Source organism: Apus apus, chromosome 3, assembly GCF_020740795.1.
Source record: "Apus apus isolate bApuApu2 chromosome 3, bApuApu2.pri.cur, whole genome shotgun sequence".
In the NCBI taxonomy this organism is placed as follows: domain Eukaryota; kingdom Metazoa; phylum Chordata; class Aves; order Apodiformes; family Apodidae; genus Apus; species Apus apus.
Genome location: NC_067284.1, coordinates 31764757 through 31792384, shown reverse-complemented (window position 1 = coordinate 31792384; position 27628 = coordinate 31764757). Strand labels below are relative to the sequence as shown.

Here is a 27628-nt window from a genome sequence, read left to right as displayed (position 1 = left end):
TTCACTACTTACACATATATGTGCATAATGTGCACTGTCGCTATGGCACAGACTTGGGATTTTTTTTGAATGTTATGAATAATCTGAAGCATTTATTCATGAAGATACAGTATATTTTTCTCTGCTGAGTAGGAGGCAGCGCTCTGCAGCTGCTCCCCAAGCGACCAGGAGACTGGTAAGGATTATTGGATATCCCCAAGGAATTTGGGAAATGCTATGCATCTAGGACCTCACTAAGGATCTGGGGAAACGTGCTTGCATTCCAATTCTGATAGCAAGATTGTGTAGCCTCCTCCAAAGTATATGCATCCCTCTCTCCCAGGGCCCAGAATTCAAATCATAACTGTGCAAATGAAGGAAGAAATTCTTATTCTCCAGGGAAAATTTGTCAGGTGTCCTCTGGCAGTGGTGAGACATGGTCTATGGTTGGTTTCAAATGAAACTGAGTTCTGGTGAATAGGGACATGAAACTTCTTGTGCCCACCTAGGAATAACAAACTCTTTTTTTCTGCTGGAACTTATTGACATTCCTGTTTTTGAGCATCTGTGACACAATAGACATCAGAGTCTGAGTTGAACCATGTAAGGGAAGTGCAGTAGGCAACTGAGTTTTCCACTTTTTATTCCTGAACTGCAAGACAAAAACCACTTTGATCAATACCTTTGATTTTCTGACATTTAAATTAAATTTTGCATTTTTCATTCATTTAATCTTTTCACACATAAAGCTTAACATAGGTTAATTTGGAGTTTCTCAGTTGTCTTCTGTGTTTCTTCTTCTGTGATTCAGTCACCATGCTCTTTTATAAGCAAAATACTTCTAAATTGGACACTCAGGCTTCGATCAGTCCCAAGATCTCCCACTGATTTACTTCTGTTTTTCCCCTGTCAGATCTCAAACAAGTCTTACATATTTTCTTTCACTGAGTGGAGTACTTACTGTGTAAGAAAATTTCATGGTCTGCTCTTCCTGAATTAATTGATAACTTCAAAATTGTCAATTGCATTAGAGCTTGGACCTGATAGAGTTCAGACAACCTGGTTGTTTTCCTTCTCAGTGGCACCCAGTGCTTTCAGAAAGCAAACAAACTATTGTGTAAAAGCCACTTGATTCCATGTTCCTGAGTGATTGTTAGCTCCATGGGAACTCCTAGCTTTGCTTTTCTTCTTTCAGATTACTTTGATTTCTTATCACCCCTAGTACCTTGCAATACTCAATAAGAGCTTTGGACCTGGAGTGCTTTAAATAACTCTTATTCGGGCAGAGGACAATAAGTCCTTCTGGTTAACAGAAGGTAAACCCCAAAGATATCCTTATGCCTGGGTTTTCTGGTGTCTGGAGTAAAAGTACAAAGTTCTGAGAACATTTGATCTCTTAAGAATGAGAAAACTTTCCTGCCCATAAGGCTGGTAAGTGTTGGGAAATCAAGAAAACTCTGCACCCAGTAAAGGAAATTATAATAATCTTCCTGAACTGTAGCCATGTAGTGTTAGGTGGGAGTTCATGCTCAGTCCATTCCCAGCTTCCATCTAGTCCATGTATTTCACGTACAACTATGAGGAATGGCAGCAGTGCCAGCTTTTAAGAGGAAAAAAGTGCTAGTAAGACTTACTCTGAAGGCTAAAAAAAATGTGCAAGAAGTTCTTAGAATCCTTTAAACCAAGCTATAATAATGATAACACCATTCATCATAGCAGACCCCTCCCCTCCTTCCAAACCAGCCCCTTTAAACACAACACTTCCTGCTGTATAAAGTCATTCAATGAAAGATTTTATTACTGCTGTCTGTACTAGTTTTCCAGGGCGCTACCATAATAGAAATCAACACAGAGAAATCAGCAATAATCACACATGTTTCATATTGGTTCCCATGTGGAAAACATTTCAAAGGTGTCAGTGCCTGGAAAACCTGATAGTTTCATTGAATACCAGAATGAAACTCCAAGGCGAACCCTGAGGAGAGATTAACACTTGGAAGTATAAAATTCAGGTAGTAATGAGAAGCCAGGTGTTCACTGTCAAGGATTCCAAGTTTCCCTAATTACGGGTGAGTATCTGACTTTAACTGCCTCTCTCAGTTGAGCCAGTAATCCTTTGTTGACAAAGATTTATAAAGAGAAAAAGATAACAATAGGAGAAGAAAAATAAATATGCCTCTGTTTGCTGCTATGGAGAAAATATTACACAGGCAGCCTTATTTCTAACGAAATTCAGACAAGAGAGGGAGCTGGAAGTCATGTTGCACCCACAGTGATAATTCTGCAAATTGCAATATGGATCTAGAATTTCATGTTAATTACATTTTATTTGAATTGTGCTGCACTACACAGTCTTTTCCACAGCAGTGGAGGTTTGATTCTGCTCTCAATTATGTAGGTGTAAAGTGGAGAATCTCCAGTGAAGCTAATGAAGTTAGAGTAGTTTAACACTGAAATGAGGAAGATTACAATAAGGCCCTAGAGCCTGCAGCATTGCTACTGCGGTTAATGATCGTTACTGCAGAATGCTATAGTCTGGTAATTATTTTGTTCATGCAAGTACAAAGATACACAAAACTGGCATTGATTGCATCTATAAGAGAAATAGTACAAAATTCTTCAAGCTAGTATTGTCTCTTGAAATTGCATCGTGTATTCCTTTTTGTATGTATTGTGGTTGTGTGCAAAAGGGAGTGCATTCAGATTTTGTGCTGGCTGATTTAAAAGGCTGCATGGGAAGCTGAGAACCAAAGTAACAAAACTGTGCCTTCTGTTTCATTAATCCTTTAGGCTGCTCTGGTGTCTATTGCCATTATGCGGAAAGCCCAGTGCTTTTGCTGTTTTCAGAGCATTTTGATACAGGTGGCAAAGTAGGACAACACAGTCAGTGGTCAGTCACCTTCTAACTCTTGGCTCACCACTTGCATCTTTACACACCAGCCAGGCTTTCTCAAGCACGATGTGGGAGTGTTTTTACAGCCATAAAGTGAACTTGAGTTCTTGCTCCTGGAACATTGGGTGGAGCAGACCCAGGCATCTATGTGTTGGCATCTCAGGACAACAGCAGATATCCTGAGTTTCTCTCTCGCTGGGCAGATATGGACACAGGGTGTCTACATCTATGCTGGTAAAACAGCCTGTGTCATGTTCAAGCATTGGTATGTGACTCTTCATGCTAAACTGCTTGCAAAAAGTTGTAATGAATTTAAATGGCAGGTTATCTGATCTGGGAATGGATGGGAACAGGACCTATAACAAGAACTGTCCCCTAGAGAGCAGCTGAGATATGGCTATCCTGTTTTAGGGATTCATGAGTGTGTTTGAATGCAGGATGGGCCATACCACTTGGGTTCAGAGCCTACAAAAGATCTCTAGTCCACTCTGTGTGTTAGTATAGTTGTAGCATAGTATAGACACAGCTGTACTGCAGCAGCCATGAAGCTGCAGCAGGAGTAACTCACTACCAATCCATGTTACTTTTTCCTTGAAGCTCTGTAAGACTAAACTCAGGTACCACTCTGGTAGCCCTGGCATGACCTATTAGCTACTGCTGAGGAGGTAAACTGTTGAGGAGTTGAGCTGCATGCTTTAGGGCACAGGGATATTTTATGGACAGGCAGGATGCTCTGTGCCTCATGACAACATCCAACTGACCTCCTGCCTGAGTGACTCTGAGTCACCAACCCAAACGACCTTCCTAGAGAACCATGAGCCTCAGGGAGCATCAGGGAGCGCGGGCAGCCTGATAACAGCATTGATAAGAGTTGGGGGTCTCAAGACATGGGATACTGCCTGTTCCTGGGACTGACCACATCAGGTACAAGCTCAGCATATACTTGGAAAAAGCAACGTGAAGGAAAGCGGCTGGAATATGGCATATAGCATTTTAATTCTACTTAATTCATACTTTGACTTAGTCTAAGTGTATAGCCAGTGCCAGCCTCTTCATTAGCACAGCTATTACCCATATACTAGTATATTTGTATACTATATTTATTAAAATGGTCATTTTGTGTGAATCTATATCTTCCCCATGTCAACATGTTTTATCCAGCCTGGTGACTCAAGTTTAACATCAATGTTTGCAATGAATTTTGAGCATATGACAACATACCAGTGACAACAGAAGACTAGATCATTTGAAAAGTTATTTAAAAAATTACTCTCTTTAGATAAACTGGTTTTAGCAATACTGCAATCCAGGTATATGCAGATTTAATAACTCCAATTTCAGCTACATTTGAAGAGGGAGTTTTTCAAAAGTGGAAGGAGTGCAAAGGTTCCTAGATCAGTTCAACTAGGAGAGACAAGGTTTTCTTTATGTATCTTTCAGGCCTCTGGAGATGTCCCACCATCGTACTTTATCCTGAGGATAGTAAGTCCAGAGTTGTTCTGCAGCTGTGCACTGATGGGCACACTTTGGCCATTCTGTGTTTGGAGGTGTTGAATCACTGCTGACTTGTTTGTCATAATATTATTACTAATGCCTTAATTATCCTGTATTGGTTGCTCTTTCATCGTCAAGTGATGGTGAATTAGAGGGGTAGCATGGAAGGAGGTGGATTCAAACAGCCTTTGCAATTAGCTTTGGTAGGAGGCAGGAAGGGTCAGGGGCCATTTTACACCACAGGGCTTGCTCCTTTTCCTTCGCATTTCAGGGTACTAGATGGTAAAGGGGCTCAAGATAATTGGTCAACATTCAAGGACCACTTCTTCCAAGCTCAGGATCAGAGCATCCCAATGGGTAGGAAATCAAGTAAGGGAGCCAGGAGACCCACATGGTTAAACAAGGAACTGCTGGGCAAACTCAAGTGGAAAAAGAGAATCTATGGATCATGGAAGGAGGGGCTGGCCACTTGCAAGGAGTATAGGACTGTTGTCAGAGGATGTAGGGAGGCAATAAGGAAAGCTAAGGCCTCCTTGGAACTAAACCTTGCTAGTGAGGTCAAATACAATAGAAAGGGCTTCTTCAAACACATTGCGGATAGAACTAACACTAGAGGCAATATAGGCCCACTGCTGAATGAGGTGGGTCCCCTGGTGACAGGATGTAAAGAAGGCAGAGGTACTGAATGCCTGCTTTGCCTCTCTCTTTACTGCTGCAGACTCTCCCCAGGAGCCCCAGATGCCTAAAGCCCCAGAAAAAGTCAGGATGAAGGAGGAGTTTGCTTTGGTAGATGAGGATTGGGTTAGGGATCAGTTAAGCAGTCTGGACATCCATAAACCAATGGGTCCGGATGGATTGCACCCATGGGTGCTGAGGGAACTGGCAGAGGTCATTGCTAAGCCACTCTCCATCATCTTTGGTAAGTCGTGGGCAACAGGAGAGGTGCCTGAGGACTGGAGGATAGCAAATGTCACTCCAGTCTACAAGAAGGGCAAGAAGGAGGACCCGGGTAAATATAGACCAGTCAGCCTCAACTCTGTCCGTGGAAAGGTGATGGAACAACTTGTTCTTGGCACTATCTCTAGGCATATTGAGGATGAGGGGGTCATTAAGAGCAGTCAACATGGTTTTACCAAGGGAAAGTCATTTTTGACCAACATTATAGCCTTCTATGAGGAAGTAACTAGGTGGATAGATGATGGTAGAGCGGTAGATGTGGTTCATCTTGATTTTAGTAAAGCATTTGACACTGTCTCCCACAGCATCCTCGTAGAAAAACTGGAGAAGTGTGCTCTTGATGTCAGGTAGTGAGGTGGGTCATGAACTGGTTGAAAGGAAGAAGTCAGAGAGTTGTGGTCAATGGGACAAAATCTAGTTGGAGGTCTGTGACTAGTGGAGTCCCTCAGGGGTCGGTACTGGGACCGGTGCTGTTCAATATTTTCATCAGTGACCTGGATGAGGGAACACAGTGTGCCCTCAGCAAGTTTGCTGATGACACTAAACTGGGAGGTGTGGCTGACACACCAGAAGGCTGTGCTGCCATTCAGCAAGACCTAGACAGGCTGGACAGTTGGGCAGGGAGAAACTTGATGAAATTCAACAAGGGCAAGTGTAGAGTCTTGCAGCTGGGGAAGAACAACCCCATGTAGCAGTACAGGTTGGGGGCTGACCTGCTGGAGAGCAGTGTAGGAGAGAGGGACCTGGGGGTCCTAGTAGACAGGAGGACGACCATGAGCCAGCAATGTGCACTTGTAGCCAAGAAGGCCAATGGCATCCTGGGGTGTATTAGAAAGGGTGTGGTTAGTAGGTCAAGAGAGGTTCTCCTCCCCCTCTATTCTGCCATGGTGAGGCCACATCTGGAATATTGTGTCCAGTTCTGGTCCTCTCAGTTCAAGAAGGACAGGGAACTGCTTGAAAGAGTCCAGCACAGAGCCACAAAGATGATTAAGGGAGTGGAACATCTCCCTTATGAGGAAAGGCTGAGGGAGCTGGGTCTCTTTAGCTTAGAGGAGACTGAAGGGTGACCTCATAAAAGTTTACAAATACATTAAGAGCGAGTGTCAGGAGGACAGAGCCAGGCTTTTTTCAGTGATGTCTAGTGATAGGACAAGGGGCAATAGGTGCAAACTGGAACATAGGAGGTTCCATGTAAACATCAGAAAAAGCTGCTTTACTGTGAGAGTGACAGAGCACTGGAACAGTCTGCCCAGAGAGGTTGTGGAGTCTCCTTTGCTGGAGACATTCAAAACCTGCCTGGATGCAGTCCTGTGTGATGTGCTCTGGGTGATCCTCCTCTGACAGGGGTTTGGACTGGATGATCTTTTGAGGTCCCTTCCAACCCCTAAGATTCTGTGATTCTGTGATATCTCTGAACAGAATTGTACTTCTTTACCTCTTCCCGAACAGAAAGACAACACATCTCATCAGGCAAAGGGTTATAAATTTCTTCTCACTAGACACTTGTCAAGTACCCTGAACAAATTAATTCTGAGATGCCACCCAGAAGGAAGGCAGCTTTATCTGTGGGATAAAATGCACCTTTTCCTGAGCAAGGACATCACAGTTCAGCTCAGAAGCACGAGCTGGAAAAGGCATACTGCACATGTTCATCATGCAGTCTATCTCCTACGATGCACATCTTGAAAAGGGTTCGTATGTCACTGCAATATGTCCCCTTGTTTATCTTCCAGACAGACTTCATGTATCATATTGATAGATTGGGCAATGCTCAGGGCCAGTTCCCACCTACTGAGGTGAGTGGGAGCTGTGTGGTGCTTGATAACAAAGCTAGGGAATTACTCAGATTGACTAACATAGCTGAGTGCATGCCAGACTTGTTTTATTTTCCTTGAGAAATCTCTTGGGGAGTTATAGATCTGAGAGGTGACTGGGTTTCAGAAGCAGACTAGAGGATGGTAGCACCACTTGCTTAGCAGCACCCCACGTAGCACACATAGTTCAGGACCTGCAAAACGGGTGTGGTTTTGTAACCTGGGGAGCAGCCCAACTGCAGGTGCAAGAGGCTCAGAGTCTGGGGAAAACAAAATCCCCCTTGCTCTGCTGGAGCTATGTCTCAGGGTTTATCCGTTTTAGTATTTGTACTGGAGGGTTGCTTAAGGCATTACTGTAACATAAACAATTATTAATAATGATTCAGCAGCTATGTTACTCTGTGTAAAAGAAAACAAAACCAAATAAGGCTAATCTTTTGCAATACTACTTGCAGTTTCCTATAGGGACTGATATGTATCTTCCAGCTACAAAATAATTAAATCTCACTGCTTTCCAGTGGAGAAGGAGCCTAAACACACACTGAGGCTTCGATCCTCCCATGGCTTCAGAGGTCTGGGTATAAACATTAAGATCATATTGTACCAAAATGGCTTTCAATTTATTTTTTTTTTGGTTGAATACTAAAATAAAACTATTTCAAAGCCTATGCAGTGTCAGTGCAGTGAACAGTACTCATACACTTGGACTCACTGCATTTATTCCTCACATTTGTGAAGGGAAAAGGTGACCATTTTCTTGCTCTGGAACCCAAAGCTTAACACTGAGCAGTGTGTCCAAGAGGCTGCTGACCACTGTACATCTCTCTGTGAAGCCCACCTGCAGCACTTTGCTGTATCCCCATCTGCCATCTCTTGGGGGCTCACATGGAGAAGACCTTATGTGCAGTCTTCTGCCATGCTTTCTCCCCCCAGCACTTGATGTTTGCCTCTGGAGCATTCTCTTTTGGTAATGCAGACATAATATTGCCTCATGGTGTATGAGGAATTTGCTCCTTCACTGATGAGTATTGTGCTGTAATGGATAGAGATGTTCAAATGTAATGGTCACTGCTGATTGGGGGCTTTAGCAAGACCATCCAGATAGGTATCCCGCTTCTGTGGTTGGGAATTGAAGGCAGAGTAAATCTGGATGGGAACGGGGAGAGAATTGTAAGGGGTGTAGAGTTGTGTGGCTATGACTTTTTTTGCTCCTGACAGTGTTCTGCTACTATAGACATACTTCTAACTCAAAAAACTTTCCTAGTGAAGCTGTCTGGCTAATGAATGCATTTAACTTCTGTTCTGTCAGAAAACAAGAAGGAGTTAATCAAAGTGCCATCATCATCATAAATACAGCTTGGAGAGGGAGGCAGCTATGTCACTAATCTGTTCTGAATTCAGTCTGGTGATGCAGAGAGAAAAGAGTGTGTGGCCAAGAAGAAAAACACTGTGTATATCAAAACACACATGGAGAAAATTAGCTTGAGAATGAGAAATGCCGAACATAAAGCAAGAGAATAGAACCAAATATAACAAAAATAAACAGCCACAGCCACACTCAGATGCTCTCTCTCCTATTAGGGATGACTTGACTGACACATGTTGCCTCACTGGAAAGGTATGCAGGCAGGTGTGATGCAGGATGAGTCCAAATGCTGCCTGTTCTATCCAAGGTGAACATTAAAATGTATACATGAATAACTGAATTTTATACCTGAATCAGTAGTTGCAAGGGACCAATTCCAGCATGCCTTAGGGATTTATCCATGGAAATACCACTGACCTTCAGTAGTGCTTATGCACCTACATTCCTTAGGTGCTTTAGAAAATCTGCATGTATGTACTGTGCTCAAGGGAAACAACCACTTCTATTATTATACTGTGACTATGATTTTAAGATGCTGTAATATACTCAATTTTATACAAATTTACAGAGTAGTATTTATCAGGTCCGGGTTGTTGCCATCAAAGCATAAAGTACAAATGGGTGCGAATTACTGAGACTTAACATTGTACTTAAAATTATGTGGTTTTGTATTTACATGAGTGTCCTCTCTGAGTCACATCTGTTTTTTGTGCTGTTTAAAAACTGCTGTAGAAAGCTGAGCTGGGAGTATTTGCAGTTAGTCCAGTATATCAAACAGAGGAATAGAATTTAGCTCTATTCTTAAACCATGATTATTTATGTAGCAGACATGTTGGCCAACAAAGAGAATGAAAGCTGATGGGCATGAAAATAACCAGTCTGCTCATACATAAGTCTTGCTTGCAATGGTCCCAGCAGGAGAGTGAAGAGGACTGTGTAAATTGTGAAACAAATAGCTAATGCATGCCAGAGATGACCAGTTGTGGGACTACTTAATGATACAAATCCCACATAGTGCTGAGGCTGTGGAAGAACAGAAAGAAGCTACAGGAGCATGTGCATCCATGCTCTGGAAATGTGTCTGTAAATCAAGGGAAGATTAAACTTAAATCAAATTACAGCTGTGAGAGACAATCAGAAGTGTGAATGCATCAGTATCTTGAGAGCCATGTACCTTATTCTGATGCCTACAGGTATACCTATTGGCACATGTGCTGGGAGAATTACATGATCACACAGAATAGTTTTCCACAGGATACCTGTCTCATTTATTGAATGACATGAACAAAGATTGCTGGATGAGATAGATGATCAATAATTATTTTTAACCTTGTTTTCTTAAGAAATGAGTATTTTGTTACTGTCTGCTGGACAGTCCTCTCTCTAATGGCTTTAAATTTCTTGGACAACCTAAGGATAAATCTGAGAAGGTATGAAGAGTTTCAAAAGAACCTCTCTATGGCTGGATGGTCAACAGCTCAGTGTCCAAAAGGAGACCAGTGATGAGTGGTGTTCTCAAAGGTCAGTACTGGGACCAGTGCTCTTTAAGATCTTTGTCAGCAACATGGACAGTGGGATTGATTGCAGCCTCAGTGCTTGTCAACAGTGGTTGACAAACTGGAGGGAAATTATGCCATCCAGAGCAACCTTGACAGACTTGAGAAGTGGGCCCCTGCCAACATAATGAAGTTCTCTAGGGTCAAGTGCAAGATCCTGCACTTGGGTTAGGGCAATCCCAAGCACAATTGCAGGTTGGGCAGAAAATGGATTGACAACAGCCCTGAGGAGAAGGACTTAGGTGTGTTGGTTGATGAGAAGCTCAACATGAGTCAGCAATGTATGATTTAAGGCCAGAAAGCCATCTGTGTCTGGGCTGCATTACCTGCAGCATGGCCAGCAGCTTGAGGGTTGTGATCATCCGCCTCTGCTCTCGTGTGACCCCATCTGGAGTAGTGTGTCCAGCTCTGGAGCCCCCAACATAAGAAGGACATGGAACTCTTGGAACAAGTCCAGAGGAGGGCTAGAGCATGTCTCCTATGAGAACAGGCTGAGACAGTTGGGATCATTCAGCCTGGAGAAAAGAAGGCTCCAGGGAGACCTTATAGCAGTTTTCTAGTACCTGAAGGGGGTCTACAGGAAAGCTGGGGAGGGACCTTTTACAAGGGCATGTAGTGATAAGATAAAGGGGAACAGTTTCAAACTGAAAGAAAATAGCTTTAGATGTGCAAGATTAGTAAGAAATTCTTTAGTGTGAGGGTGGTGAGACACTGGAACAGGTTGCCCAGGAATGTTGTGAATGTAACCTTCCTGGAAGTGTTGAAGGCCAGATTGGATGGGACTTTGAGCAACCTGGTATAGATGGAGGTGCCTCTGCCCATGGGAGGGGGATAGGAAATAGATGATCTTTAAGGTCTGTTCTAACACAAACCATTCCAGAATTCTATGACAAGTCAGCTCAACTAGCATATTAGACATCAGAGAATCAATATGAGTTGGATCAGAGTGAAGCAGGTTTAGTTAATTTTGCATTTCAAAGTCTCTTTGGATTTGTCACTCATGGTGCTTCTCATATGCTGTCCCAGAAGCAGGCATACACCAGATAAGAAATGGTGTCATGGTGCCATGGGCTTTCTTCTGGCAGCTGCTACTCTATCAAACCCACATCATGCACATTCTAAGTGAGCTTTACAATGATGAAGGGAAAGAGAAGTGTTGTTATCTACATGTCACGGAAGAGGATCTGAACACACAGTGACACCAGTTTTGGATGCTTCAAGAATAATTTCTATGAAATGGAACACAACTGTTTTTTTCTGATGTGCCAAGCACGGACAGCTCTCAGACAGAGCTGAATCAAGTCAGAACCACCGGTAGGACCATGTCTCGCAGGGCTGCTCTTGCACTTCTGTGTTGTAAGAGCGTGTCTCTGCCAAAACATGTGCTACTTTTTGTGACTTGCCTCACTGCTTGTAAACTTATTTGACCCTGCATAATGCAGTGGACTCAGCTGAAACTGGTAACTGAAGATACTGGGAATATATTACTGCATTTCCAACACAGAGTGGAAATTGTGGAAAGGTGAGAATCTTGGCACTGCTCTTACACTGAGAGCATGAACAACAGCTTATTCCACTTAATAGTAAGCTATGATGAGAAACAGTTAGTCCACTGTCAGCATCTTACAGTGCCTCTTGCTCTCCTTCCTATTCACCTTTCACAAACTTGCATTCCTGAAGCTCTGCAAACTCCTAGTCTTCCAAGATTCACCTCACAATGGCAAGGCAGGCTGGCATAAAGCAGAACTTTGTCTTTGGGCACCTGTGTTTCTTTTAACTTTTTTGCCTTTTTTTTTTTTTTTTTCCCCATGGGAAGAAAATCTTTGTGGCCAATATTTCTCAGGCCTCTCTAATGGGTCTGTCTAAAGGGGAAAGGAAAAAGGAATAAAACAGACAAAGCATGACAACTTTTGCAAAGATGAAACCAGGAGGTTATATATTGCAGTAAAAATGCAGTTAGATGAACAAAAGGATCAGTCTGGAACATCTTGCTGGTATGGCCATCTCCTTGATATCAGAGTCTACTAATTTGTGGAAGGCTTTATGGGATCAGGGTACCAAATATTTCTCATATATTGGCTACTTCTAGTAAACCTATCAGCTCAAAATTACCAAGATTTATAAAGTAATTTCTGTGTGATCTAATTCACTTACATATACTATAGGGCCATCTTATCCACTAAAAAGATATATTATATATATAAAATCTTGATCTAAATGAGCAGTTGGAAGCTGCAGTTTGAAGCTTATCTGCCCTGTTCCTTATATAGGAAACCTTCTGTTATGTGATTCTTTTCATTGCCTATATAGCATTCTGTCACAATAGACTCAAATCAACAACTTTATATAAAGTATAACTATGTCTAAAGTGGAAAAAGGAGAAAGAAGACTGCAAATATTTTGCTAATTTGGTGATGAAACTGAAACTTCACTTATAAAGCTGATACTGAGCAATTTCAGGTTTTAGATATTCATAATATTATGCAGTCGAAATGAAGATGCTCTTGATATAAATAAAATTTAAGTACAATATTTTATTTCAGGAAATTAATCCAAGAGCAAAACTGCATGATTTTGTATGGCAACATAACTTTGTATTCATGGCTGAATTTTTTTCTGTTAACACAGAAAAATAATGTGAGTTGATGCAGTGTCCTAACACAATAGGGGCTAATGAATAGAGCTTGCTGCACTCAAGAGACTGCAGTTCAATTACTGGTGGTGCCAATCAAGTCAAAAATATTAACCATGGTAACAGCAGATTTGAGTCATGTAGCAAGAGGCAGTGGGGAGGACTTGGAGAAGATCGCCTCTTGGGAGGGAAGGGGATGCTCACAGCAAGAGTTGCAGAAGGTCAGAGAATGCTTCTTTGTGGCAAAGGAGAGCAATATTCAGCTCAGGCTACAGGGAGCTTTGTGCTGTTTGTGGATGTTTTTGTTGCAAATGTTCCTGAGGGGTCATAACTAGTAAGTGTGACTAACTATGGGATCCATACTATGTGCATAACCTATAGAACTGTATTTTCTATGTGTAAGTGTACAGGTTATTGGTTAATCATGTGAAAGATAAATTCCAATGCAGATTAGGTCCTAAGTAGGAGTAAAATGTTGCTGAAGTCAGTGTGACTCGGCTGAATTACACCAGTTGAAGCTGTAGCCTTTTATGAGGATTTACTTAATATAGTGCATTTGTTCTGCTGGCTGATGATCAGAGTGAGGATCCCTTGATTTGATACAATGGCAGTGTTATGTATTAGTAGCATGAACAGGAAGCAGCTGGCATCCTGTTCAGAAAACAATCAGTTTTTATTGCAGAGAACCATATTGAAAAACAGTACGTGTGTGTGAGGGGCCTAATCCTTAAAAATGCAGGAGTTTGGATACTGTCCGTTTTCATTGACTAGTCACTTCTGGACTAAGTCTACATTTGTCTCTTTTCACAGAAAGCTGTTCTGGTGTCAGTCCTTTGGAATACAGAGAAAACCAGCTAGAGCCCCAAAATGGCTCTTTTGCACCTGCCTGCTGCCTTTCGCTCTCTTCCAGCTGGTGAGTATGCTCAGTTGTGGAGTGTTTTTCTCTTTCTCTTATTCATGAAGAGATGGCACATCTTTTTGGTCAGCATCACTCAAAAATGTCCTATTCTTTGTCTTGGATGCCTTTAAAAAAGCCAGCTGTTAGGGATGGTTACTGTGTTGTAAGAGCTTAGCTCAATTTTTAACTCAAGCTTCATTAAAAGTATATCACGGGTTTGTTAATAACTGAAGAGTCATAGCAGAATTTCAATGTGTCGGCAAAGCTGGTGAAAATGTTTATTAATATTCTTATTTATTTATTTGTTTGTTTTTCCCCTGAGGATTTTGCAATCTGCAGTGTTTGTCATGATATCTCTGTAAGGCAAATAGGTGTAGTCCTGCACAGAGCAACTGGGTCAGAGAGGCTCTTCTTGTCTACTTCAAGCATCTGAAATGTATTAATTTCAGTCTAGTTTTATCACCTTAGGCCCCACTTCGTAGCCAAATACTACGCAATCTGGGGTGATGTTTCACCTCAACCATCTCAGAACCAGTCCCAGAATGAGGGGAAGAGGGGTGTCCACTGCCCAGAAATGTTGCTCAGAGACACTTTGTCAACCCATGTTTGGTCTCTAAAGCCAGGTGACATGGACTGGCTTGATCAACGTGTTCTGGCAAGTCAGGAAAAACAGCAGCAAATGAAGTGAGGGCAGGAAAGGCTGTCTAGTAACTGAGGCTGTGTTCTGGCTGCTAGGAGGTTGAATTTTAAGCCTACTTTTCACACTGTTGTCTGTTTGACCTGAGACAGAGTCACTTTCCATAACTACCTCCTTTTTATTCCTCTTCCTCCTCTCATACTTTGTCTTGAACATTGAACATTTATTCACTGTGGGAGACGGTCCCCCCTTTCTTTAATGAAGACTGAATCCTGGCATTTTACTCATAGTAGAAAATGTGAGACATCTGGTAGAGATATCCTGGTAAAAATGTCTTAAGACATTGGTGTTTCAATTGCATAAGTGACTTAATCAGTGGAGGAGGATGAGAAGCCACTTGTCATGTTTCTGAGAGCAATACCCTAACCAGCAGGCTAACCCATGATTTGCTCACTGGATTGATGAATAACCAGTTACTGTGAAACACCACCAGAAACAGGTGGAGGAAGCTAATGTTTAGGTTGATTGACAATCTGTTAAGATGTTTACTTGAAAAATGCAAGAACCACCTTCAGGTTATGTTATGACTGGTTCAGAACTGTGTTCAGTGAAGGACAGGACTGAACCAGTCTCGTGTTCAGGAAGAGCTGCAATTACCGGAAAAGAGTATGAAACCAGAGTGATAGATAGCAGCGCTATCAGCATCTAACTGTCAAACCCTCATTACACTTGTTCAGGGCAAATCCAGAAATAATTTTGGGCTTACTGAAATTATGTCTTTTGGCAAATTATGTATATTATTTTACCTGATCTTTATTTGCTGTGTAATCAGCCCACAGCATCAATAGCATTGCTAGTAATGGCTGCTTTAGTAGGCGATGTATGAAAATACACAAAACAAAAAACTGGAAACTATGCACTTTAAATTGCATACCTGGCTCAGATGGCTTCAGTGGAATGCCCTGGATTATCCAAGATTTTAATTCCTTTACTTTCTATTTTCCTCCTTCTCTAATGAATCTTTATCAATTAATCTCAGCCATTTTGCCAGTCCCATAATTGCACTATTCTCCACACTAAAAGTTACTAATAGTCTGTCAATGAAGATGCACCATCTCAAATTTTTCCTTCTTCTCCTCCAACAACTGCAGTTAAAATAACTGTGCTTTTGTTTTGTTGTGTTTTTTTTTTTATCCCTCTGCTTCACCTAACTGGAAGTGTATGAGAGAAAATCTGCTTAATCTTCATTCTCAAGCTTTCTTGATTCACCTGTCTCCTCATGGGAATTTAAAGGAAAACATATCAATAAGGCAGAGGAAAATTACAACTTCAGTTTTATGCAATGTTTTAGGATAAATGAGATTCCACTGTTATTAGCCTCTTCACAGCTCCTGTCTGCCATATGAGGAAATGTGCTCTCTTACTAGCAAAGTATTTGTGCTAGAATGTGGATTTAATAACAGGGTAAGTTTTATTTCTGACCTAATAACTAACACTAGTTGCATGATATTCAGGCCAGATCTACTAACAACAGTGTATCCTTTGTTTCTAACACTATTGCACTTTCTATAAAGAAAGAAAATATCTGTATAACAAACAAAAATTCCCAACAGACCAACCAAAGAAATACAAATTGAAGGTCTTCATATTAGTATAAGCCTCATAAATTGTTCTTCATGGTTTTTTTTCTTGTTTAGAAAGGTTAGGGCCATAGTTTCCCTTCAGAAAAGGTTTGCCATCAAAGAATATGAGCTGCTCAGTTATTTCCTTGTCTGAAACCACAATTCGTGATGTCCCATATGATTTTGCCAGGTCTTTTTAAATGATTGCAGGTTGTGAGGTATAAATAATGCACATCCTTGTCAAAGGCACAGACCACTTTAGCTTGCTTGGATTTTTTTTTTTTTTTTTTTCCCCCCCCCAACATGAAGTGTCTCATTGCTTTGTGTCTGAGTAGCCCTTATAAAAGAGCCATGCTAGAACAGCAGCAATACACTGTGCTTAGTGGAAATATACAGGATGTTTTTGTGTATGAAGCCAAGTCATTCTTTTAACAGGTAAAAGTTAATTCTGTGGTATAAGCAAAAGAAATCATGGGCTTCACAGAGATGATAAACCATAAGATTAGAGGCTGGTGGAGTCTGGCCCTCAGCTGGCATTAAAAGGAAAGAATTACTGTCTTGAAATAAGCATAAAAAGCCAAAGTGAACATGAGGCAGAGGCAGATTAGAAGAGTGTGGAAATAGGAATTACGTTACTGCTGTGACAGTAATTTACCTGCACTGCAGGCACCCTAGGAAACTAAGATGTCAGAGTCCCATGGGAAGCTGCACATCTCTAAGAGGGCAGAGTGTCTGCTTGAGGAAGGAGTGGGACAAACTGAGGGCTGCCTTTATCTTACCTCTTGGCTTTCAGCTGAAATGCTTAACACTCCAGAAGAAGCTCCATATTTTAGCAGGCTCAGTGTTTTCTTATATCTTTATCTGATTGGTTGTGGAGATGACATACATAGACTTTTATGTCCAGCCTACTGCAGAGGAACTGGCAACAGAAGAGGTGACACTCTAGGCAAGAGGAAGAAAACAGTACTGCAGACAAAGAGCAGCTAATACATATCAGGAATTTGAAGAAGAAGATATCAAATGTTTTCATTACCATGGTAATCATATACACCAACACAAGTTTCAACACCATAATCTTTCCTATTTAATAGCTAAGAATGGACTATAAGATAGAAAGGTTAGTGAATTGGATAATGGAAAGCAGATCTCAAAGCAAAGAGTAAATACAATCAGAGATGCGTGTACATGTAGATCTTCCTCAAACAGAAAATAAGCTTGTTAGGAAGGAGAAGATTCCTCAGTGTGATTATGCTGCTGAATACAAGGAGTTAGTCACACTGGTATATTGTTATGTGCTTGACTAACTGCTGATCTTTCCAAAACAACAGAACCATGACTGAGAACCTCAGAATCACTCAGAAAGACTAGTTTGAAGACTTGCAGAGGTGCATACATACTGAGCTGTTGTAAATGAAGGGGAATTATTCCATTTTTAGAAAAGAAATATGGCTGCCATTATTGTTGTTTGTGTAACAGTCCTGCAGTTTCTTCACAATTTGTACAGATGTATTCAGTTTCAGTCATTTCCCCTGACAGTGTTTCTGATGCATGGTCCATCATTTTCTTTAAGATGCCTAAGTGGTGGTGATTAGTGATGTATGTTGAATGGACAAGGAAGCTTTACTTTAGAAGGAATATTTCTCTGTGTGTGTTATATGTGAAAGTAAAACATAGACTCTTCATTGTAAATTATATGTTGCAGTAGTTCCTGCTTCATGTTATGTTGAAGCACCACAGCCCAAAAAACATTCAACATGTGTGATGGTCATAAGGAATTAAAGTAGAAGCAGAGAGCCATATATCAGAGTGTCAACATCAGTAACACCCAATTAGTTAATCTCTAGCAGCCTCTGGTACAAGTTAGATTACCCTGGAAGTATGTGTGCAGTCTCTTTTAGCAGAAAGTTGATGTAAATATGAGCTTTCTGATGTAAAAACAGAAAACAGGGATGGTACTTAAAATGCTGGAATGCTTCAGCTCATTTAATTTGCTGAGTTTAAAGTGATGGCTCTTGAAAGGTGTAGCTCTGTCATCTCTTAGTGACTCTGCAAAGGAAGAGTAAACCATGGCATGATTTTAATTTCCTTCAAGGTGTAAGAACCTGGCTGTGAAGAGCAGCTGATCACCAATCTACTTACACTGGAACATCAGAAAGTTAAGAGGGAGTTTGGCATTAGTTTCTCAGCCAGTGCAACAGAGCTGGTCGAGAGATGTAAATGACTGCTAGATGTATGTGCTTAGCAATTTCTTGTTTCCATTCTGAAAGATCTCCTTTAGTTACAACTACTATAAGAACAAGTATGGCTTGTAGATCATGATGCAGTTGTAGGTTAATGAATGTACCAAAATATTTCTACATTGTGCCCATGGAACTGCTTAAGTGACTTACAGTATGCATAAATGAATAAAGAGAGAAGTCAAACTTCAACAGGCTATATCCAGTAGTGAAAGGTGGACAAATTCCATCAAGAATTCTGAAGGTTCATGCAGGACACATATTCCTTTTTTTCTTGGCTTGCTTTGCCTTGCTTTCCTTTCCTTTTCACCAAGAAATCAAGCAGTTTAGCAGAGGGTGGAATGACAACATCTAGACTGGAATCACAAAATCTGAGCAAAAGATGTATCTGTATGCATAATGCTGGACTAAAATTTATTCCATTAAACAAGGCAGGCTCAGAACTTGAGAGAAAGTGACAAGAAGCAAGTCTCCCACTCCTACCTCTCCCAGGAGGTTTCAGTGTCTTGAAATAAATAGAGAAACATCCCAGAAGTTATAAGCAGCCAGTTTGGTACTCCCTAAGCACAGAAAAATCTAACATTGCTTCTCCTTATATGAAGTTGGTGAGAAACTAAGCAGTATGGCCTACTGTTATCTACGTGGCTGCTTCCTCTGATATAGCTGTTTCCAGGATGTAGATGATGAGGAACAAATATTACCAGTTTTGTGTACAATAATAAATAATTTCATACTCATCAATAACTAGCAGTTAATTAGTGGAGTCATGGAAAGTGACCTGCAGATGAAATTTGGAACTATATTAAGAATTATTTTCAGTATTACCTTAAACTAGAAGTTAGAGTATAAGAATGAAGAGTAATTTTGTTTAATTTAAATGGCAGCAATGCTCCATTAGCTCTAAATATTTGGAAACCAGTTGCTGAAAGGCAGTATGTCCCAAAAAAGTGCTGCTGCATGCCATCTAGAAAATGACAAAGATAGTTAAGAGTTTTTGCTGGTTTGGGTTGAAAAGCTCCTGAATGACCAAGTAACTGAGAGAAGGCTCTGTATCAGGATTTCTGCTTGTGGAAGTAAAGCAAAACAGTTAGAAGTATGGCAAGCAAGGACACAATCCAATCTTTCAGGGACTGAATACTAGTAATAATACTATGTCATCTTGGAAAAATTATGTCACCATTGGAATCCAGGCAGTTAGTAAACTTTTCTGGCACTGTGATATTATTTCTGTCATTTTACTTTTTGGGAATGCACTAGATTTATGGCATCAACATCCATTTTCTAGAGCAACCAGCAGAATATTCGTATGTAACTTCATTTTCTCTGTTTCTTTCTCAGAAATGTCAACACTTCCCTAGATGAAGTTGTTTATACGTGATGAAAATTGTTCAATATTCTTGTATCACTTGTTTGTGCTTGAGACAGAATCCATGGTGAGGCTACACTGTAGGAGCAGACGTGTAAAGTTAGATAGTACTGGAGAACACCCACACTTCCAATACCTGGGCTTCATACTTGAGAACAGTCATCCACCAGGGAGGAAGAAATAACACTGCTGAAAACCCCCAGTTTTCTTGCCCTCTTTTTTGAAAGGGTAGATGATAGAAATCATGTTGGTAAGCAGTTCCTCCGACAGGTTTAATACTAAGGTTTTTTTGTTCTCGTAACCATGAAGAAAGATTAAACAACCAAGCCCTTATAGGTAGAGGTTTCCACTACAGTTTTCACAACAGCAGTAAATAGGGATTGCGTTCCCCTTTTAAAACTGTCAGTAGCTTTTCTAATAATAGGAAAAATAAATCTAATACATTCAGCATTTGTGATAATCTGAGTTTAGGTTTAAAATGCCTGATTCCTTTCAATTAGAAACAATAAAAAGGTATGAAGAATGGTAAAACTACTACTATGCACGCTGCTTTATTCTGTCTTCATGAAAGACATGTTCGCCTTGCTAGACACTTAACTATATTGACAGTGGCAGTGAGATGCCTTGCAATCAGGCATTATTTGATCAGGCAGTTCTTGTTGTACTGTACATAGCTAGAGAGTTGCTTTAAATATAATAAATAAAAGTAAATTCTTACACAAGGCAGAACAGCTTAGTAATTGCTGTTTTGGAGCTCACGTCGCTGCAGTTATTTAGCTCAGCATTTCATCTCCAGCTGCAGCACAATTTTTGCCAAATATAGATAAATGAAGTTAAAGTTATTGGCAATGACTAGTTCTGTATCCCTGTTTCGAGTTCATAGATTTCATAGGAGAGACCTTCCTTTATTTTTGTAGCAAGCAATTGTTATGAACTCTGAATTTCTGCACGTTCCAGTACAACACAGTGTTTTCAGTTCTACTTTATCAGGCAGATACTGGTAAACAGAGAGAATGAGCAGTTTCCCTGCTTGAGAAATATACCACATGAAATGTGAGGGAGGAACAAGCTCAGAAACTGAACCTCACTCAGCATATTTTAGGACTTTAGTGTAATCTTGATACTGAATTTACAGACAGTGCCTTTCAGCATGTGATGTCTAACTCTACAGTGCTCATTTTCTTTATTTTCTATGTAGTATGAGATGACCTGGCACCATGGTCTGCTGCAGACTGTTCCTCTCACTAAAAACTATGTACAGATGATCTTCTGGTTTCTTTAGATTTTCTGCAGAGAATAACTGCTTCCATCCAGATTTAACAAATGCGACAATACAAATACAAAGACAACTATAGAAACATCTATTATTAAATAAACTAAAAAAATGCAACATTCAGAAATATACTCCTGTTTCTTCAGATTTGCTCAATTCTATTTCCTTCTCACTCTTGCAAACACATTAGATTGTTACTTTTGTAGCTATCTTGTGTTTATCTATAAACAAGCGAGGGGAGTCAGGAAATGCTGGTGTTTCTCTCTGACCCACCTGGCAGCTTTTCCTTTGATCTATGATCCCTTCTGTTAAATGGCAACAAGAAATGTCCCGCTCTCCAGAAAGCAGACTCTTATTTTATTTTGAATGGCTATGCATGGTAAAGCATATCTCAAGAACTGCTGTGAAATGGTCTAGATATGGAAAGAAGAAAGCTCTTCCTTCTTTATCTCCAAACACTGGCCTAAACTTTCCACAGAGTTTCTATATTAAAGGCATATGCAAATCTTTTGTCTTATGCTACTTTTGGGATCATAGCTTCAGAAGTAGTAAATTCTAAAATTACGTTGGGAAGGTGCCTGAATTTGCCAGTGATATTTCAAAGGAAAACCATATTTTCAGAACAAGGAGACCAATTTTTATTTATATATATATATATATATATATATACATTTTTATTTTTTTTTTTTGCCTGTGAAATTTGCTTGGTTCATACAGAGTGACTGGTTTCAGCCAAAGAAAAAGCTTCTCCTTTTTGTGATTTCTCACCAGCTTTACCAACACTGTGAGTTTCACTTCACAGATCCTATTTTTTTTCCAAATAAACACCCTTTTTTTTCCAAATAAAACTTGGGAGGTTCAATGAAGATACAACCTAAATTGAAAACCACCACTCACCACCCCAATTACCTAACAAAATAATTGATCTTAACACAGCAGCAGATAGAATCCAGATAGTTGTATTTGCCTGCATATTATGGAAGAGGACAAATATATTTCATTAGCTACCACATCATGATTTTCAATAGATACAACAAAATGGTCCACTTTTCAGATTGCACTAATTTTGCTATTACTTTAGAAAGTTTGGCTAAGAACATCTCTTAGCTCTTTTGAAATTTGTGGGGTCTCACAATTCTTACTATGCTATAAATATAGTAGTTGTTGTTCTACTGGGCTTTTTCATTGAGACAGCTGAAGCATATTAAAAGTAGAGCTGATTAGGAATGATGGGGAGGGGATTCACATAAGAAATATTTTTCTCACTAAAATAAAAGATTTTTTGAAAAAGAAAACCTTTTTTCCTCAAAGGATGTCTTATGGAATAAAGGTAACGTTTCCCATGCCGCAGAAGAAAAATATTTCTGCTTCACTGAATAGCTATAACACAGCAATAACTTTTCAACACAAAATTCAGGATTATCTTAATTAGGAACACTATTTAAGCCTCCTGTTCTCCCTGTAATGAGTGAATTACGTGTATTTTACAAAGCAGTAGATAGAGATGTTACTAATTCTTTAGGTTTATAAGATGAATTGGTGCAGTCACAACAGAATCGTAGGTTTTACATCCCCATCTCCTGTTCACAGTACTAAAAAAGCTGAAAATAGTAATTTAATATATGAAGGAGAGAAATGGGGGATTTTTCCAGTATGATTCTCCTTTCTCATGAGAGCAACAAGTAATAGCAAATATCAGTCTTGATGTTCAAGCCAGTTTCTATAGACTGTTATTCCTGTTATTAGTGTCTTTGAAACTTTTCACCACTGGACTCAAAGAGCATTTTTCTGAACATTTTATACCTGTATAACGCCAAAAAATGCAGCTATCCCTAATTTATTCCCATAAATGAGGTAGGTAGGGATCAGACTCACTAATCCCTATAGATCCTCCTGTACTGAAGGGGAGATACTTCTTAGGGCTGAATGAGTATCTCTGGTTCCTACAGTCTCTCATGGGTTGAAGTAGACTCCCTCAGATAACTGTTCATGAACACAGCTACTCATACATGCCTTTGCCCGTGTGGTCCAGATTTATTTTGTAATACCTGAGTTGAACTGGCTACTGCTAAGGAGCACAACAGGCCATGTTCCCTACACCTCTGCTGAAAGCCATGTATGGCCAGGCCTGTTTTGGTGCCCTATGGTCAGAGGGTCAAATGTAACCATTTCTCATGCTGGTTTTTTTCCTAATAATTAATCAGCCTGACTAGAAGGCTGATCTGGTCATCAGCTATGTAACTGGAGAGCAGAGAGAAAAAACAGAGCCTGTCCGATATGGTGGCTACATTCTTTGGGTGTATCCCTCCTGAAGAGTGGTCTAACACAGGGTCTCCTGTTTGTACATACAGGGCTGCCCTCCCCCTTTGAAAGGCATAACAACAACGTGATGTGAAAGTCAAGTGAAAAACTCTCAGGAATGTTCTTCTCCAAAGCACATATGCACATCCAAACGCACACGAGCGGGCTCATTTACACTCTCAGGCAAATGTAGGCATCTGCACGTGCACGAACTCACGCCCTGTCACATTTGGCTTAATAGCCAGCATGGTTAAATAATGTCCATAGCTGAAAGGCTTGCAGTGCTGACACTTCCTCTGCCTGTAAAATATTTACTGTTCCTTTAGAACTGTGAATAATAATAATAAAAAAAGTTAGTCTGTATACTGAATAAGGAGTAAAAAAAAAAATTAAAAAAAATCCTTTTTTTATTAGAAAACACTTGAAACTTATCATGTGCAGCAGATGGGAGTAGAAAATGCAGTTTGAAGACAGTTATATAAATATATCCTTGATGTCTGTTTTGCTTTTCAATTTGCAGTGAAAAGTACAAAGGTAGAGTAGAGCGCCAGTCAGGGCTGCACTGTGTCTCTTGATATCCATTCCAGATGTTGGCTAGACTTTGTGGAGCCAGGCTTATGGCACTGAGGCTGGAGCTAGTTGTCTTTTCCTCCAGGTGTGATGCTTCATGCTGATCCCCCCACATGCTAGCCTGTCTTATCCAAACACACTAAGCTCTGTGACAGGCATCTACCACCTTTTCGACCAAAATTCACCTCCCTTCCCCCCCCACTGCCAAGCTTTCCACCCACCCCAACTTCTTTCAGCTTGATGGGCTCTGCAGACAAGCCCACTTGTCCCTGCCTATCATTCTGTCACTTCAAAAGCAAGTCCCCCTAAAAAAATGAGCTCTGACGTGGTTCTTAAATAATGCTAGTCAGTTAGTAGTTGCTTTGAATATTCCTCTTTGTGTTTTGAGAGTGTCTGGAGGTACTATTTGACACCGAGTACGTCTGCCAAGCCTCTAATGGTAGTTCTCTGTTTGTGCATGCTTGTAAAGGATTTTACACTGTAATATTTTAACTCCCTGATTAAACATTGCTAAGCACAGAAGTATATCATAAATCTTGCAGGCGCCAACTCCATTTATCTGAATGTTAGTTACTGTCTACGGTGGGTAAACAAATTACAGCAGAGTTTATTGCAATATATGGGGCCACAATGTAGCTCTATTAATATCTTGTACCCCCTGGAAATATATTGTTGGCTCATGGTCTGAAATTTCTCTCCTGAACAATTAAAAACAAATTCTGAATGGAGGGTGGGAGGGTGCGTGTGAGAGGGAGGGGGAAGCATCAGGCACTTTCAAGGGGAAACTTGCTGGGAGTAACAATAATGAGCTGCAATATCAAATTACTACTATCCTGGGTTTGAGGTCAGTACATATTGAGCTAGTTGTAAGATATTAAAGTAGAAACTTTTCTAGTTTGGAATGCATTAATGTTGCTAAAGCTGCCAGCAAAACAGCTAGAAAGCATTTGAGTTGGAGAGAGCAGAAAAAAAGGAGAATGTTAACAAGCAAGAGCATTAGAGTCTCTTCCTTTCCCAGCTACACGCAGCACATTTGCAGAGCTTTCTCATTAACACTAGCAGGTTTGAGACACACAGATCCTCTGCTTCTAGATAGGAGGTAAGCATGAGAGAAGCTGAAATATTTCTGAAGCTATCTACAAAAATAGTCACTTCTTTTTACCAGTTTTCTTAGCCTACACCAGTAATCCCAGTTACATGAATTTATTGCAATCAATGGAAGCTCTGTCTTCTCCAAGTGCAAAATAAATGACAGATTAAAGTAGGAAATTAAACTTCTGGCAATTTTACCTGGAGGTTTTTGGGAGGACTAGTTTAACCCCATGTAAGATTGTGATACAGTTCAAAATAGAAATAGGGCCAAAGAAAAAAGTGCTATAAGATTTAAGAAAAGTAATGGCAACTGTTAAAAATAATTAAACTTCTAAAAAACTGGAACAGGTTCAAGATCAAAATAGTATGTGTAAATCCTTGATTACTTTTGATGTTACAAAAGCATCACTGTTATGTGTCCTAGTGCATGGAGTGGTGGCTAACAGGCTGACTATTAGTGGAGCTATACCAGTTGGAGATTACTTAGGGTGGTGCATTCACAATGGTAAAATAAAATAAAATAATGGTTGCTTCCCTAATTCTGTACTAATGCCTGCAGGGGTGGGGGTGGGGCTGGCACTCTGATACACTCTTGACGTTCTCTGATACAAACTGAAAACCCTGACATCATGTCCAGTGGGTCCAGGCACAGCTAGTTGCTCTCTCCCTTCCAGGAAACCACAACACATCAACATTTTACAGACTAGAAAAGAGTTCATTATTTGCTGGGGCAGCACAGGATAATGTTCCAATGTTCTTAGCTAGGCTTCAGTGGCCAATAACACAAACACCATCCTTCATAAAAGCAATCGGGGCTTGGTAAAAATAGAAATCCAAATATTTGTAAAGATTTTGCATGTTGTCAATACTGTAAACCATCACATGGGATTGTATAGCAACCGGTGAAAACATGTCTGTAACTAATAAAATTAGAACCACGGACTTTTACCTTAGCAGTTTGTCTTTACATCAAAAAAAGAAGTAAGGCTAAATTAATTGTTGGCCTTTTCCTACTAAAGCCAATGCATTTAAGTCAGGGCTGCACTCAGTTGTGAGGTTCTTAAAGAAACACAAGTGCCATGTTTGTGTCAGTTTGTAAAGATCTTGTTTATATACACGCTCATTGCTTGATTCAGCAACGCGTTCGGCCTTCTGGCCTGATCCACCAAAGCATTTAATCACATGTGCAGGCATGTAGGTGATTTCTTTCACATCAGTTAAACTATTTATGTGCTTAATGCTGAGCACATTGAAGGCCCAAGCCTGCAATGAATTATTATTTTATTTTTTTTTTTATTTTAAATGCCATGCAGGAAAAGCAATGCAGTTTTCAAAGGTAATGTCAGGGCATGTACCACCTCATCACTGCAAAGAGAGCCTGAAGGTGCCGAGCCCTACTTGCTCATGGTCTGATTGACTCCATGCAAGTAAGGAGCTCCAAGTATCTCTCACAAAGTGTTTAGGACACATCTCTTGATCACTGAGGTGGAAGGTTCAAATAAAGTATGCCCTGACTTCTAAAAGAATAGGAACATTTTAGAAATAAAATTTGATTCTGCACCCTGAAATATTTTTGGTAATCAAACCAAGACTTCGGAAAACTTTCTGATCCTAGAAGGACTCACCCTCTACAGGTCCTGTGAAGTAGTGGAGTGTTTGTCAGAGGGATGCCAAATAAACCAAAGTGTAATTTCCTGTGGTTGAGCATTTGCACCTCAACTGGAACTTATTAGGAAGGTTTGAATCAAATAACTGGAAAAAGAGGGGCAGGAAGGGTCACCAGCTTGCAGAGGTTCTTTGGACAAGTCAGCTAACTAGTGAGGGGACCCTATGGGGACATCAGTTCATATTTTGGCAGAAGCTGGGAGCTGGGAGAACAGGATAGGAAAGGGAGGAGGAATGAACATTTTAAAGCTGATTGAAGGAGAATAGCAGAACAGGACAATTAAGTGCAGGGAAAGTAAGAAGAGTAAGAGGAGGGTTTGTCTGCAGTCTTCTCACTGGAAGAATGGAAAAGCAGAAGGTAGACTAGCTGGCTTGTTAGCCTCCTCAGGAAGCTCCCCATAGTAGGCTATGCAGAACCATCAAAGGGCTTACAGCCTGGCTGGTCCTGAAGAGAGGTGGGAAATGTTGTGGTGGAGACTGAGGTGAGCAGGGAAAAATAATCAAGCTGTGCAGTCCAACTTAAAATAAGGAAGCTTAAAAGGAGCTATGGGAACCAACAAAAAGAGCTGGTATTTGGGATAGTGTGTTGAAGTACATGCTGGGGCATACATGTGCAAAGGACGTAGATGTAGAAAATAACTGTATTGAGACATCAGTAGCTGTCTGGTATAGAAAATGAAAAGGGTCCCCGTAAGAATGGCTTCATCTTATGATATCTGATAAAGAAATTTTGAAGAAAAAAAAACCGGGAAATTACAAATGGCAGTCCTGCCAGACTGAACAGTTGTGACATGAATTATGTATACTTTCCACCCCATTTTTAAAGACAAGAGAGAGTTTTTTAAGACTCATCTATCTGGTGAATTTCAAGTTTGGGTGTCATTCATGGTATAGAAAGGGGGTCCCTTGTTTTCATATTTGCAGACTCAATGAAAAGAGACAAGTTTATCAAACACCCAAACGGGTTTGAATGACTTCTTGGACCTTTGATATTCTGATCTCTTTACACAGTATCCAGTGGCATAATCATGGACTGGTGGGAATGATGAAGGTTGTCAGAAGGGACTGTATTGTTTATTGGTACTATGATACTAAACTGTGTTCTGGCTATGTACTTGTGAATGTTATTCAGACATGTTAACTGGCACAAGTATTTTGATATACATTGTATAATAACCATTCCAAATGTCATTGTCAAATTCACTACTATTTGTATTTGCAATGAAAACACTTCAATTAACCACTTAAATTAACAGTTTAATTAAATCAAGGAACA

General features: G+C 40.3%; 1 long non-coding RNA gene across 1 annotated transcript in view; it reads left to right on the top strand.

Annotated features, from left to right (window-relative positions):
• Positions 1 to 27628, top strand: part of LOC127382621 (uncharacterized) — a 60492-nt gene that overhangs the window by 7469 nt on the left and 25395 nt on the right. Inside the window, exon 2 of the long non-coding RNA XR_007889006.1 lies at positions 13502 to 13604. This is a non-coding gene — a long non-coding RNA (uncharacterized LOC127382621). The remainder of the gene's footprint in view (positions 1 to 13501; positions 13605 to 27628) is intronic.